Source organism: Sturnus vulgaris, chromosome 2, assembly GCF_052056855.1.
Source record: "Sturnus vulgaris isolate bStuVul1 chromosome 2, bStuVul1.hap1, whole genome shotgun sequence".
Classification (NCBI taxonomy): domain Eukaryota; kingdom Metazoa; phylum Chordata; class Aves; order Passeriformes; family Sturnidae; genus Sturnus; species Sturnus vulgaris.
In genome coordinates, this window is record NC_142244.1 from 51,767,778 (window position 1) to 51,784,198 (window position 16,421).

The 16,421-nt window shown below is 36.3% G+C and overlaps 1 long non-coding RNA gene across 3 annotated transcripts in view; it reads right to left on the reverse strand.

Moving 5' to 3' along the window:
* LOC106863019 (uncharacterized) overlaps window positions 1-16,421 on the reverse strand; it is a 34,751-nt gene that overhangs the window by 17,884 nt on the left and 446 nt on the right. For 2 of the 3 annotated variants that reach the window (XR_015801404.1, XR_015801403.1), the window contains exons 2-3: window positions 5,425-5,599; window positions 3,568-3,663 (exon numbers count right to left, since the gene is read on the reverse strand). This is a non-coding gene — a long non-coding RNA (uncharacterized LOC106863019). Of the gene's footprint in view, window positions 1-3,567; window positions 3,664-5,424; window positions 5,600-6,109; window positions 6,258-16,421 lie in introns of all 3 variants that reach the window. The other variant, XR_015801402.1, reaches the window with a different exon arrangement.

Here is a 16,421-nt window from a genome sequence, read left to right on the forward strand (position 1 = left end):
ACTTGCCAATGACAATAACAGGCAAGCAGTTATCCAGCAAAATTCCTTTAGTTCAGCTGCACAATAGTACTTCCACACTACCTGCACTTTACTTGGTTATTTGAAACTGCATCTGCCTATTCCAGCTGTGCCATTAAAAAAAAAAACAAAACAAAAAACCAACAACAACAAAAAAAACAAAACAAAAAAACCCACCAACTTTTTGCTTCTAAAGGAACAAAATTTAGTTATTTATCCAAGTGTTCTTTAAAGGGGAAAGCAAATGAAAAAAAAAGTTTTAACCACTGTGTTGTCTCTGGGACACTATGAATGGTAACTCCCAGACAAATTAGTTGAGACACCAGAATCACCTGATAGAACAAGAATGCATTTTCCTCTTTACTTGTGACTTCTTTACAACAACTTTCAAAACAGACTCAAGAGAAATGCATTGTTTTTGTCTCCCTATCTCTGCCTCCCCCTAAAATAAGATGTCTGCCCTCAGGAATCTTTGGATAAAGGGAAATATCTACAATTGTAACTTATTTATCAAAGGTGAACTGTATGTGCCTCAACAAGAATAAGAATTGCAGTGACCACAATCTAGCACAAGTACTGAGAGGTTTATTAGTTATTTACAAAATAGTAAAATATTTACTTTTAATAGCATAAATGGTCTCATTTCAGGGACTGATCTGTGTTGAAAAGTGAGGTGCTTAAAAGTAGGGGGGTTTTGTTTGCTAGTTGATGAACCTCAATACGAGGAAAAAACCTGAAAATAAAACTCAACACTACAATTCTTGCATAGCATGCTATCATAAATTAATGAGAAGAGCATACTCACATAGAAAATCTTGTTAAACAAACATGATATCTCTATTTAGAAAAATTCTCATTGCAAATAGTTAACAGAGCATTTTAAAGACCTGCCAGCAAATGTGGTCTATTATATACAGAAAATATAATTTCTCAATACTCTGAAATTCTGTAAAAATTAATCTAAAATACTTTTAACTTATAGAAATCATCTTGAAGGATGCAATACTTCAATCTACTCTTTAAAAATCAACTTCACTGTTCATTTTGATGGTATTCCATAACATACACAATTACCATTCCACAGCATGACAATGAAGTTAATCTTCAAAGCACTACATAGCCTTCATCACCTCTTCTTGGTGAACATGTCAGGAATGAGATATCCTCTCTTGGAAGACCCTGAAACTCCCATAGCTGTATTGCAGATAAGGCAACAGTCTCTCCTCCTTCAAAAATCCGACAACAATAGTTCAATATGACAACAATAAAAAAGTGAGATCTAAGAGGAGAGCATTTAAGCTGGATGCTCATGACTAGGATAAGAAATTCCTGGGCCTGCTCTCAAAAAAAAGTCATGATGTTGGGACCCATAATCAGTGTAGCACATTTGGTGGTATCCAATCCTGCCATGGTTGTTAAGCCCTAAAATAAGCTACACATCAGTACCCACACGAGCTCTCTCTTAGACATTCTTGGAACACAAGTCCCAGGAAGAAGTTAAGATACGTCTTTCTGAGTGGGCAGGAAGGTAACTGTGTTCCAAAGAACAGTGGAACAAAGATATTCCATAAAACTAATATATCAATGGTTTACCCACAGAGAGAGGTACATGCACAGATTATGTATTGCACAGATACTTCTATTTTAAAGTGCTAGTGGCACAAACTTACCTACAGAGGTATGTACTGTCTCTTAAAATACATCACTTGTCTAAAATTGAATGTTCTGGGTGCTACACAATTTTTTTTAAATTATAAAACATCTTTAGTAACTGTTGCTCAGATTATCTATAACTTCGCAAATTCAAGAGATACAGAAATTTGCCCCTGATTGTTTAGTATATCCTGTGGCAAGAATTACAGGGTTTACTCATTTCTATAGAGAGAAAAAACCCCAAACCTTGTATTCTTCACCACTTATGAACATGCAACTTATTACAAGCATGTGATATTCCTACTTACTTAAATGAATTAGGAAGCTACTATAAAACCACTTGTATTTTAATAGGTATTTTTAACCAATTGCCTGGCAGGAATCGTTGCTTACTTTCATTAAGCAGATGATCTATTTCAGATGCAGCTGTTTCTCTCACATTCTATGTTGCCTATAGAACTGAACATAGAAAACCCTAAATATATCTCATTGATGTTAACAGTCCATTGAAGTTAAATATCTTAAAAGGAAATACATGTATTTCTTTGATTTGTTGTAATCTTTTATCTTAAAATATTCTCAATTTTTATTCTTGATCTTGATCTCAAAGTACTGATCCTTTTATATTATCTTTCTGGTTTTGAAGGAAATAAGTCTATAGTAATTGGATAAGTCTTAAAAAAATCCCTCAAATCTGTAAAGTTTTCTCTTTGAAACACGATGATAGAGGAATGTTTTGATTTTTAACAAGGAAAACTTACTGTTTTTTTTCTAACAATTACAGAACTGTTTTCTACTTTTTTCTCCACATCCTCCCCAAAAAGCAGAGCAAAAGAGGACCCTGGATGATGAACCAGGACAAGCTACCAGCAATGGCCATAAAAGCTCCTGCTGCCAATGCACACTGCTCCTCTCCAAGTTTCCTGCCTCCAGTACAGCAGCATCCGCTACACCACTGTACTTTCCAAGAGCAGAAATAACGTACAGCAGCACCAGTTATGGGTGACTTTAAGGCTCTCTGTTACAAACTATACTGAGCTGTCACAACACCAACGGAGTTACCCTCTTCTTAGAGAAAGTGGGGACTAGCTGAAGCAGGAAACAAAGTTAATCCCATGATCTGAACAGAGCTTCTATCACTTACTCTAATACGGAAGCTGTTAGTTCTAAATTATACATTCAGTACCAAAAGACATCTCTGTCTTTGCAAAATGGAAATCATAGTAGCTGGACCAATTACACACAGGCTCATGTCGGAAAATGGAATTAGAACTAGATATTCATGTTCTGTGTATAGAAGTCCTTTTGAAACAGTCCTGCTGAAATGTTAGATAATTATATAAGGCTCAAACTGCAGCTAACAAATCCTCTCACAAATATAGACATGTCTATTTTAAATTAAATGTTAAATGGGAAATATTTATAGTTTAAATTGCACACTTTGCTACTTAATTATCATAATTTTAAAAAGAAGACACCTTTAATTTCCTCCTCTAAAGAAGTTATTTACCTGATCTGTAGCTTGGGAGTCCCCAGTAGTCAGTTCTGAGATTCTCATCCCACTGAACGTCAAGGACATCGCATTTGAAGGATGGTATTTCAACAACAGTTATTGACAACTTAACTTTGTCTCACCAAAGATAAACCAACCTTCATTCCCACTCAGGTCAGCTCATTGATTTCACAGAAAACACATTTAGAAAGCAGAGCTGAATGCTTTCAGAAATTCCACCCATGAGATAAAAAGGGGGAAAAAAGCCCAAGCAGCAAAAAGGGATATAAAATGTTTGAGATTTCTTGATGCATGATGAATCAAGTATATTTGTATGCAAAGTAACAAGTAACTGAAATTACTGTTAACTGCTTGCTGAAATGATATAATCTCAAATACCTTACCTTCTTACTCTTCAGATACAGGACTCTGTTATTTTATCCAATTTTATCCTTATACCAGAGGTTGTGTTAGGAAAATAACAGCTCTGCTGAAAGAGTCTGAAAAAAAAAATACACTTGCTGCTCTCAATATCCATATTATAGACACCATAAGCATTATTATGAGTAATACTAAACTTGGCTTCTGTTTACTCTCGTCCTACTTTGGGTTCAATGGAACTGTGTTCCATTAAAGTCTGACTTCATGTGCAGCCAGAATAGATTCTCACCAACAGGACCTAATAAGCTTAAGAATAAGTATTGTTCTCCAACTACATCAAAAAAACATTTGGATACACCAAAGCCCTCAGTTTTTATAATACTGTATTATTAAGAAAAATAAAAATTGTATCTGGTGAACACTATTCATAGTATTCATACTCATATTCAGAAAATATAAGCACTATCTCCAGAATTAGTTCTGGTTTGTGATGCATTTCAATTTTTAGAAGTACACTGAAGCAACAGCCTCCTTTTCACTACTGCCGTTCCTCTTTGGAGTACACTAACAGTTCAAAAGCTTTTGTAAACTAGTTTCTGACTTCTAATTATCCATTACAGTTATAAAGCATTTATTTAAAACAGTATCTTTGGGTTTCCTACAAGTATGAGGGGACTAAACTAAAGGCTTACACTTTAAAAAAGTGATGCTCTTTCTATCTTTGAAGCTCTCAGCATCAGTCCCTCTACAAGGAAGGCACTGATAGGAAGTCAAATGTGAATAAAAACACACAGAACAGGAGCTTCTGTTTCCAGACCCAAAAGATACCACAGTAATGTATTTGAGAAATTTGAAATCCATTTAATTCCGCAGGATTTTTAGCAAGACAAATGATATTGTTAAGGCTTCTCAGATCATATATGCATCTAGAAAGATGCAAGCGATCCAGTAATTTAACCAATAATTAGTTGACAAAATAGAGAGATATCATTAAAAGAATCTTGATTTGTGTACCACTGAAAAGGCTGACAAGCTGTACTCTACCTGATAAGCACCCGGCTGTTGGGTTTTTTCCCCAAATTATCATTTATTTGGCTGCTGTCAAACCCATTGTCAGTTAGAGAATGGCAGTTTGCAATGAAAACACAAGAAATTCAAGTGCCTGTTTAAATATTCACAATTATTTTATTAATTTACTGCTAATAGTTCTTATTGAATGTGCATTGCATACAGCTCCCATACAGAATATGGCTAGAAAGCAACTTGTGTGGTGAAGTCATTATACAGTTATAAAAATAACTGGATGTCTTGAAAAAAATAAATACTACAGACATTAAAAACCATTATTCTAAAATTAAATCGTGGTCAGGTGTTACAATGCCAAGATTTAAGGACACATTTTAGAAAAAATATAATTAATTTTTTTTTTTAATTCCAAAGCTGATTTTTTTAAAGTAGAAAATTTTCCAAGTTGTAAAACCCTAACTATGACTTCCTTTTTACTGCCTCTGAATGACTTGAGACCTAATAACTAACATTTTGATCCAAAACAACAATTCAGGCTTAGCAAAATATTGTATTTATATAATAAACACATATGAAAAGTCTGAAAAAGCACACAGCAAAAGGGAATTGTGTCATTAAGATCATAGCCTCCATTACCAGCTACTCCAGAGATAATACATGATGCTAGAATTATTTTCCAGACTACTCCCCTCCACTCATAAGTATGTGTGCTTCTACATGTGCCCTTTAATATCAACATACTTCATGTGTCAAATGACCAACACAAAGGCCCTGACAGGACACAGCATATATGCTAATGTAAATTAAATGCCAGCATACCAAACCCAAATAAGTGTGCATTTAAGAAAACTTACCTGGACTTGAAAAAGCACCCTTGAGCTGCATCAGTGCTAATTCCCAAATGAAGACTCTTCCTTGCAAATAAGTGAGCTTTCTTCAGATCATTATTCTGTGGCACAGGCTCCTCCAAATGGCAGAATGAATGTATTGCCATCATTGAAAATTTACAGATCATCTGAAGTAATTGAACTGAAAGCAAGAAATACAGCAACTTTTTTTGTGTAAAGTTACTTAAAATACTTTACTTAGTTTTCAAGAACTTGTTACTTAACAATAGCATTTAAAACACATAAAGGATATGTAAATGCAGTGATTGATAAAGTATAAATGAATTCATTAAACTAGATGAAGAGTTCATCTAAGCAGAGATGCCCAGATAAGGAACTTCCATTTAATGCTACTGCTGAGCACCATTTCAATACAATTTAGGGATGTTTCTTATACATTTTATATTTCTTCTCTTCAAATAAGCTTTCACCTAAGTATCTAGAATGATATATATATTTTTGCAGAACATTTGCTTGTAATATAGAATTATCTCCAAGTGGTTCAAGTTACTCTTTCCAGCATGAATTATTCTGTAGCTAAAAACATCAAATGACATCTATCACCATCATGCTAATGCAGATGGCTTTAGAAGACTGCCTTCAAGTTTCTCACAACTTTCTCTGATTTTACAGAATGTATGCAGTATTTTACTTGGGATGCTTAGTTGAGGACGAGTCACAGATTCTAGAGGCATAATCTGATGATCAATTCTGGTAAAATGTCAGTTCAAAGAGAGAGGTTCTCCTGCTGCTTGTTCTGATCCTTGGGTCATGATCCCATCTCCTGGTGGAGCCACCCACTAAATCAGAGTGAGGAAGTAGCTTGGGTTAGAAATTGCTGCTTGCCACAGACCCCTCTCAACGTCAGGATCAATTTTCTGATTCAAGTCGCTGCACGATGGCACAAATCACTGTGCTAATACAATAGGAAGGAAAGTGAGGGAACAAGACCACACACCCAATTGCTACAAATGTCAGCACTTAAGAAACTGGTGTTGTCATCTGAGTGTAAATTACAAGGTAAATCACAGCTCTGCCGCTGAAAGCAGCATAGTGTACTGCTGGACTGCTTTAACTTTCAGTTCCACCTCTGCATCACTGGTCATCATCCCCACAATGGCATCAAAAATGATGAGTTGCAGAGCCTCACCAAAAGTGCATGGGGCATAATTTCCTGCCAAAGGCCATACACTGCAAGTTTAAGGTGGGATGAACAAAACTAAAGGGTGTGTGAGTCTATCAGCATGCGAGTCCATCCCTCTCTTGTCTACTAAGAACAGAAGCAACTTAGTCATTGTTTAGACTGCTAAACACAGAAGAGATTAACCCAGTTTAACATGTCTGCTTAGGTTAGGCCTGGCCTCTTCTAACTTTCAAATCCACTACCTGATTTCAAATTTTATCAAAAAGGAAAATTGAAAAGCCATTTACAGTTAAATAAGAATTTCAGAAATCCAAGTACTGGGCAAGTAGCTATAGAAGACCAACCCACAAACAGACCAAACTCAAGTAGAGACTGCAGCCTATGCCTTGGGGAGCAAACACACAAGCAAGAGACACATTACAAATACTCCAGTTGCAGCTGATATTCTTCATTACTTCTAAGATACAACTGCATAGAAAGCTGTTGTCTTGTGCTCACAGAACTACTTGACTATCCATGCAGAATTCAAATCTACTTAAGTGGCATTAAAATAAGAGTCCTTGGTCTGCAAATTCCAGCTCTGCTCTCCTTGTGTTCAGTTTAAAAGTACAGTATGTACAGCACTTGACAGCTTCCGGTCTTCTGGCACAGCATCTCATCCTAACGAGATGCATGCTTCTTAGCAGATCAGCCACTTCATCCTTTAGAACCACTAAATGAATGAATAGCATCGAGTCCTTGTGACTTAGTAGTCTTTAGCACTTTATTCTAGCATTCAGTCTTCTGCTTCTCTAATCCCATAATCAGATAACATCCAATCAACATTATTTGAAAAGAATAAAATGCTCACAACATCCTTGTGATGAAGGGCAGTATGAAGAAATAACTCCACTCCTTCCTAGCACCTCTTATTCCTTTTAATTGCTTTCTATACTCCCTAAAAGCCCAAGAGACCAGCCAGGTCCTTAGCACATTACTTGTGAGGTTACCATCGTCCTTGTACTTTTAAATAAAAGTATACAACCAAGTGTTTTCCTGAAATACACTGCTACCAATAAGACATGACAACTATAGCCTGTTACTGAGATTAATTCAAATATTGGGAGACTTAAAATGTTACATAAAAACATTTATAATTGCATGCAAGTGAAAGTGATTGGCCTTTTACAGGCAGCAGTTTAGAGATTTCCTCTCTTATCACCAACTTCTTGCTTAAAATTAAGTAAGTAACAATACTAAACGAGAACAGTTATAGAAGTATAAACGGGTACAAATTTTATCCAGACATAGGAAGAAAATCCATATGATTCCCTGCACATGAGAAGGATTATTGTTTATTAAACTCAACCAGCTGTGTCTCAACATCTACGTATATTCAGATTCTGCATAGTATATTCTACCGGAGTTTGTTGGGGTGATAGTGGGTTTGGAATTTTTTTTTTAATATAAGAATGCCCTCTCACATTCTGAGTCCTAGCTTTGGAAAGTTTTTAGGGCCTCAAGCCTTTCTTAGGCTGCTAACCTGCACTGATGCCTTTGTTACTGTAGTCTCAGTACTAGTGGTATCTGAATTAGACAGAGTAAGTTTCAATCCAGTCACGCACCTCAATTGCACATAAAACATCAAATTTTCAGGCACTGTACTCTGGACTAATTCTAGAACAAGTCAGGTGTATGCTAGGAAAGAATTCCTACACAAGGAATTCAATCTGACATAAAACTGCATACAAAGAATGTGAAGCAACACACAAAAAAGGCATCAGTGTATTCCTCTTACTGTTTTAAATCTTAAACTTGGGTCAGATTTGCAACTCCATGCTACAACATCATGCAATTAGGCAAAATAACAGCAGTGACTTACTAGAGTTTAACTTACCCAACTAATGGATTTTTTATTAAAGGAAGTATCTATTTGCATAATACAAGTGTGATAATCAAAAAATCATTCTAGTTGGAATAGGCCTCAGAGGTCATCTAGTTCAATCTCTGCTCAAAGCAGCATTAATATGTGAATACTCATTAATGATACAAGTTGTACTCTTAACCTTGCAGACCATTAATCGCATGTAATCCTTAATCAAATGCACTCAACTGCCTTTGATAGGATTACTTATCTGCAGAAGGGTTTGTGGGACCAGTCACACACTTGCCACACATTATTCCTAAGCATGGAACATTTTAGCACTTCCAGCTGTACTCAGAACCACACTTGCATTTCACTTCAAATGTCTTCTAATCAATTACTGTTAGGAGAGCAGTTTTCCAAGGGGACCTGCTGTACAGGGGTAGATTTTGATAGATGACAAAAGAATGGAGAGAAGTAGGGGGTGATGAACACCTAAGCAAGGTAGAAACACAGGGCAGTGCCAAACTTCAGCGGAGTAAGTTTGGGAACCTCTGCTCCATTTCGGATTTCTGCTTAAGTTTACACCTTTATTTCATGCATGAAATATGGTACAGCATTGCTAATTACAAAAAAAAATTAAGAAACCCTCACTGAAACAATCCAGAAGTAGTAATAAAAAAATTGAAATGTTTTATAAAACTGGTTACCCAATGACACAAGCTGAATCACAATAGAAATTTGCCTTACATTAGTTCACTTCTTCACATCTTCTGTTCTGAAGTATGAAATACAGTGACAGTTTATCTATGCTGTGTGACAATACATGAACTCTGTCAAACAAATTAAATATCAAAAAGCTAATCTTCTAAACAGTGATTTAATTTGAACATTCAATAGCTGCTATTGTAAGTAACTTCAAATATTAATACTGTGGACACTACTGTAAAGAATATAGGCACCATTTAAGTGGTAACAACAGCAACAAGAAATAAATAGCAGAATATGTAGAAAAGAAGAAATTTACTGTAGCAGCTTTGTTAACCTTGGTCTTAGGATCATTCAAAAGGCATTTTAAAACACTGGGTTCTGGGGTATTTTTAAATACACTGAAAACCTTTTAAATTCTACAGTTCTAGACATTATTTACATGCCTTCCCCAAGCAGTCATTAGTAGCCACTACTGTTTGCTAGACTGAATTGAGAGGGCCTGTCCCTATTTGACCTTATTCATTTAAACAACAGGATACTCCAACAATTTTCTCTTACATACCCACAAAAAGAGTTAAATTTCCCACCAGTGTATAAGTGGCAGAAGTTAGGTCACAGGACAGTGCACCCACATCAACCACAAAGTCATGAAAGACAGGGACATGGTTCAAAGATGCAGGTAGGAAGGAGCAAGAGACAACAATCAAGCCAGCAATTCTAAAGCCAAAAACAAGAGGTCGGTCAAAGTCTCAAAGTGACAGAGTATCTTCACCAGCCAATTTCTACCTTACATATCTTTATTTTATAATTGCATCAAGAAACTTCAATATTTTTTTCTGATTAATAAAGGTAATTGATTCTACTAGATATTTAAGTCCCCTTTTAACAATAAACTATATGGCTTTTGTGTTTATAAAGAAAAAAATTACTTTAGAACAGTTGTTTGCAATAAAACTAACTGCACTTCCACGTTTGCAACCTTTTATAAGAGTGTAGTGTTTGACATTCTAGTTGAAAATGGAAGGTCAATACCTGACTACCAAGCAACAAGTCCCTGTCCTGGCACCCTGTCTGATGGAAGAGAGAACAAACTGCAAGGTGATGCTCCATGGTATGTTTCCAACAGAGGTAGGCTCACACCTTGCTAGGTGCTCCTGCCATATAAAAAGCAAATGATTGGTTCTGAGTTTTGGCCAGGTGCAAATTATGGAAAACTTACCTAGGAATAAAACAACTAAAAAAAGGAGATAGAAGGAGTTCTGTCAATTATATTGTATGGTGTATAGAGAATTACATCAGCACACCTCAAAACTTCTGCATTAGCACACCACAGGTTATATGAAAATTACCAGTGTGGCTAGTTAATAACATTTCTGATATAAGGAAAAAGCACTATGAGGCTGAAAAAGACAATTACAGCCACTCCCTCCTGTTCTAAAGGCAAAGGTAGAAATGATGCTTTATATAGAACAAGTACTGAACACTACCATAGCTTTGGAACATCTCTCTAACTTTTAAGAACAAAGAAAAGTTGAGAAATTGACAGGGAAGAGGACGTACAATTAGATGCACTTTACAGGCCAATGGGTTGCAACACTTGAGAGGGGTGCCAAATTTACATCAGCAAACCAGAACTCAGCAATATTTTGTTTCAGCTTTGAACTACTGATATTTTAGGCGAGAGAGAAAAAAGGTAATGTTTTTTGTCACCACTGTGATCCCACTCATCCACTCCCCACACCCTTGCCAACACAAGGTCCAAGAATTACAGAAAAAATGCTGTAAAAACATTTTAAACATTTAAAAATAATTTATTTAGAAAAGGATAGTGGTCTCCAGGCCCAAAATGTCTCCTCTTTGAGGGTGAAGAACCACATGCATTCTTACAGTAACCGGTATAACAAAATCACAATGTAGTGATTCAGCTTCACAAGCAAATAAAATCTGTCATATAAAAATATCTGTGTCCTACACCTTAATAAAGACAAATTATTTTCTTTTCATTAGCTCCACATAAGGAATGACTTCATATACAAATAAATTTTTCAGACATCCAAAAAATCCAAAAATACCATAGGATAATTCAGAAACATAGGAAAGATTCTGCAAGGGCTTTAAGCTCACACAGAATTAGTCCTAGCAACTTTAACAAACTCTTTAGACTCGTGCAACTCTGTGAAAAATCAGGGAAGTATACAATATGCTGGGAATTCCAGAAAGAGGAGACAGGACAGGCATTTTAATCTCTTCAGAATAAGCATCCATTTTTCTCTGTGTTTACACAGCACTTACTCGAAAGAGATGCCAGAAGCTGGAGCCTCTGTTCACAAACAGTGTAAAGTGGCTGTAACAATAGCAGCATCCTTACACAAGAGGTTTAACCAAATGGGATTGCAGAAACCAAAAACCTCCAAGACTAAATAAGAAAAGAACCACAAGATAATTGTGATAAAATGTAGTTCAAGTGCTTCAAGTACCAGAGGGGGAAGTCTCTAATGGACAGGGAATGCTACGTCAGTGTAAGTTTAAATAGATAAGTAAGAATGGATAATCTGCCACTTTTAAACTTCACAAAAACGGATCATTGCTCTTTTTTCCTTTGTCAGTGCCAGCTGACATCTTACAAACTTACAATCAGTCTACTTGACAAGACTCCTTCCTTCTGAAAGTACTGAAATACATGAAAAATATCTTGAAGCACATTATGGGTTGTGAAAAGAGCTGGCCAATTTCTTGGACAGCAAGTGTGTCACTTAATATTCTTTGCTCTGCTAACATAGGAACCCAGTTCTGCATCCAAGGTAATTAGATTTTTTTTTCCCCCAAGATTCACAAGGGTTCAACTTTAACTAATATGTTTGATTACCAATTCTTTTCTCAAGAAAATAAAACAGCCTTTAAAGTTACTTTGAAAACAGAATGAAACAACTAAGATTCTTTTAGAAGTGTCATTATATCAATTATTGTTTACTTTCATAGATATAATTTGGTATTCATTTCCCTTTTATAAACACACACAAAAGAGTGATAGCACCGTGAACACCATCCCAGCTTTTCTAAATTCCTGTACAACACTGTCTTTAGCAGCTATTGCTTAAAATCACTATTCTCAAAATGAATGAAACCTTACTGATAATACATCTTGGAATTCTGCTGTAAGTCAATCAATTAAACCTAAAACCACCTCAGAAATTTCAGACTTTCGCACAGAGGAAGAAGAAATCAGTGTAAAGGCCAAACAAAAAGGAGAGTCAAATATAACATGCCTTAAAAGAGCAATTAATATATGAAACTAGAAACCAGTATATCACATCTGGGGAAGCATTAACTATTTGTTCATTTAATTACAAAACACTTGACTTGCTGTAATCCTTCTTACTTTGCAGGTCTTTTAACCAATGCAACTTCAAATGTTCACATCAGTTTTTCCAAGTCCTTAACATCAAACTAGCCAATATCTTTGTCTGCCACTACAGAGACATGAATTTTCTTTGACTGCTGCTGTATTAGCTCATGCTGAGCCCCATCCAAATTCTTCCATCAGCATTAAGCTGTATTTTCTATTTTTGCTAACTTTCACAAGAGTAGTAATGCAACATCACAACACCACAGAAACATAACTTAACTACTGGAAGATTCCTAAGGACACAAACGCACAACAAAACCACCATGATCCTTATCAGATACCACCCAGCTTTCCACAGGTTTCAGAAACAACATTTCCTACTAGAAATATTCCTGAAAATAATTCATTTCTGAAATCATAAGAGATACTAAGTTAACTCTTGGCTATTTTTCCCTATTATAATGGGGTCAGAAGCCTACGGGCTGTGGGAAATGGAGATAAAATAACCTTAAGAATACTATGAAAATTAAAAATGTATTCTGAAGGCCAGCTGCGATTCCCAAATGGAAATCTTTGCAGTGATTTCTGAGAGTACTGCATCAGGTGTCAAGTGTTCAGCTTCTTTCTACACAGCAAAAAACGCACTCCTGTTAAGGATGACAAAATAAGAGGCACTCTTATAAAATCCAAGAAGAAAAAAGAAGTCTACCTTTACCTCAGAGCAATATATAGATTTCTCCTGTTCTGTCAAGGCCACAGGCACCATAGCAGGGAAAAAATGCAGCACTTCTTTTTTTTTTCCCCTGTACTTTTGAAAATGAGTCATAAAAACACAAGAGGTTTTTACTCCGGAAAAATAAAGGGTTTAAACAGCCAGCAGTTGTCAAAAAAACCTGGCCTCTTATTTTAGCTACTGATATTAGAATGTCTCTCTTAGAAAAGATATCCATCCCTTTGGTTAAAATACTGCAATACAATAGCCGAAGGATATTATGCATACATAGCAAAATCAGTAATGTCACTGATTTTTGGGCTTAAAAATAGTTGAGTAATGCAAGAAAGTTTACAAACACTTCACCTTGACTTCATATACAAAAGAAATTATCTAAGTGAGACAATGGCTTTCTTATGGTCTGTCCTTGAAAAACAGAACATAATTAATATATTTAAGCATTGAACACATAAAAAAGGTATGTATATAATTAGTTACTTTATTATTCTTACACTAAAATTTAAGCTTGCAAAGTGCCATTTTGGAAACGTTCTTATTCTAGGTTTTGGAAAAAGAAGGAAAGTTCAAGCAAAATCCAAGAAACAAAACCTTCAGAGCAAAAGTTTTCAGCTGGTACCTCCCACTCCATTCTCAGTTTCTCAGGGACCATCATGCAGCAACAACATGGTTAGAACTGAGCAGCCAGTGGGTGTTTAATTTGCATGTGAAAATATTTTTAGAAGACACACATGAATAGCATATGCTCTCAGCCTGAGTATAATGATTTCTTGTACAGATTTGTTACTCTTTGAAAGCACTATATATATATATATATATACATAGCCTTAAGCAACACCCATTTCATGAGTTCATCTTGGGGTTTTGGGAGAGACTCAGTCTTCACTGTGTCCATGTAATCACAAAGTTGGCAAATTATGCTTGAACAAGAGTGCAACACGAGGATGATCCCTTGATTCAGGAAGTCGAGTCAGACACAGATGTTCATTCACTTACAATTTTTAAAGCTCCGTTGCTTCAGGCATCTTAAAAGCTTCCTAATTCTTTTTATGTTGTGAAAAAAGTTTCAAAAGGTAGACAGAAATTTATAAAACAAGAAATAAGCCATGTGCTCATGCACTGTTAGTTGAATTGAAACCAAATCGAGCCAAATCCACACAACATGTAAGACAAAACTCCATTTGAGTAAACAGTTGATCCCGAAGTCATTAGCAGTCTAGATCTGGAACACTCAAATCAATTCCTAGTGACTGTGGACTTGGCATCATGTAGTAATTATTACTATAGGACTGTTTTGTTCAGGACAAACGAAGTTCTATGGCAAAATGCGATGAAAAGCGTCCATTTCTTTTCTTTGCCAACACACAGTTTATTCCTCAAGCATACGGAAAAACTCAGGTTCTGGATTCTGTCTTTGGCACAAACTTTATTTTAATCAACTTGAATATCAGGGAGGAAAAAAGAAAGGACACAGTAAATCCTACTGTGGTACTCAGGAATATATAAAAAATACCTGAAATCACAGAATACTTTGGGTTGGAAGGGACCTTTAAAGCTCATCTAGTCCAAGCTCATGCAACGAGCATGGACATCTACAAGAACAGGTTGCTCAGAGCCCTGACCAAAATGACCTTGAACGTTTCCCATGGACGAGGCATCTACCAGCTCTCTGGCAACCGGACCATTTTTCACCACTCTCATTGTAAAGTATTTTTTCCTAGACCCTGCTAAAATGTCTGTCCCCAAATATAAGTTAATTTACAAAAAAAGTTGGGGGTGAGAGAGACGGAGGAGACAAAGCAGAGAATGGAGGCATTAGGTAACTTTAAAAATCTAAACAATATTGAGTCATGAATTTTAACTTACCAGAGAACTGGGATATAGTACTAGATCTTTTTTTCAAAATCAGCCCATGCTAAGAAGTAGGAAAAACATCTATTTATCCCTCCAGCGCACAAACACATACAAGTAAACACCTTTTACCACATTCTCTCTTAGGCTATACACACTTGAAACAAAAATTTGTGGAAGGCCAAAACAAAACGGCAGACTCTAGTCATCCCTGGGAAAAGTAAAAACTTACACTACAATGAGAAGCTAAAAATTTGCTATTGAAATTAATAAACAGAACTTACATTAACTCTCATACTAATGAACAAAACTTATATTAATTTTCGTACATCCACTGTATTTTAACCATAAGTAAGTATTACTAGGGCTAAAAACCACAACATTCTGAGAGTCCCAAAATGCCAAGAGAAAAATCACTGTATACATACAACTACCTAAGGAAACTACTACGTTATATTATTCAGTAGATTGCATTATTAGGCCAGTTTTAGCACTTAAACAGAGCCACTGGAAAAAAGACTAAATACATATCAAATGCACTGTGCATATGTAGGAATATCCTGAGAATTACTGTAGAGCAACTGAGTTCCTTCTACTCAACATACCCAACGTGCTTTACACTCCTGATGAATGTACAGAGAAAAAAAACATTCTCCACAATCAAAGCATTAATGAAATAAACTCCATCAATCTAAAAATAAGTACTCGTGGCACAATTCTTCACACATTTCATTGAAGTACTTCTCCAGTCAGGCATAAAATTTCCTCCAATAGAACAAAATACTCTCAAACATTAATTCAACCTTCACAACACTGCTGCACGAATTAAAGGAATAACTACAGCAAAAAATCAGATTACGGATATTACGGCGGACCCGTTACAGCAACCCATCATTTCACAATGCAAATCATAACAGTGCTAAGCGCTTTGTAAAAACGCAAGCAGGAGTAGCGTGTCAGGAAAGCAGAGGCAGGCAGTAGGAGAGAAGGTATTTTTTGTGTTATCTCTGGAACAATCTCCTGACTCACTCCCTCCTGCAGCCCCGGGCAGCAGGAGGCTGGGGCCGCACTGACAGCTTTCCTGACGCAAGACAAGCGGAGCACTGACCTAAATGCCGCAGCTGCTGAGCTCCTCGCAGCTCAGCTCGAGGAAAAGAGGCCAGCATGGATTCAAGTGCCAGCCACAAACACTCGAGCTACTGCAGCCCGAGGCTGCTGGCGCAGAGACGCTCGCCGAGACCCCCACATCACCTCAACCTCTTGAAACCTCCAGAAACGACTGCGAGGCGAGATCTAGGCTGAGATTTAGAGCAGAGATTTTCAATAGGGAGCTGCGCAT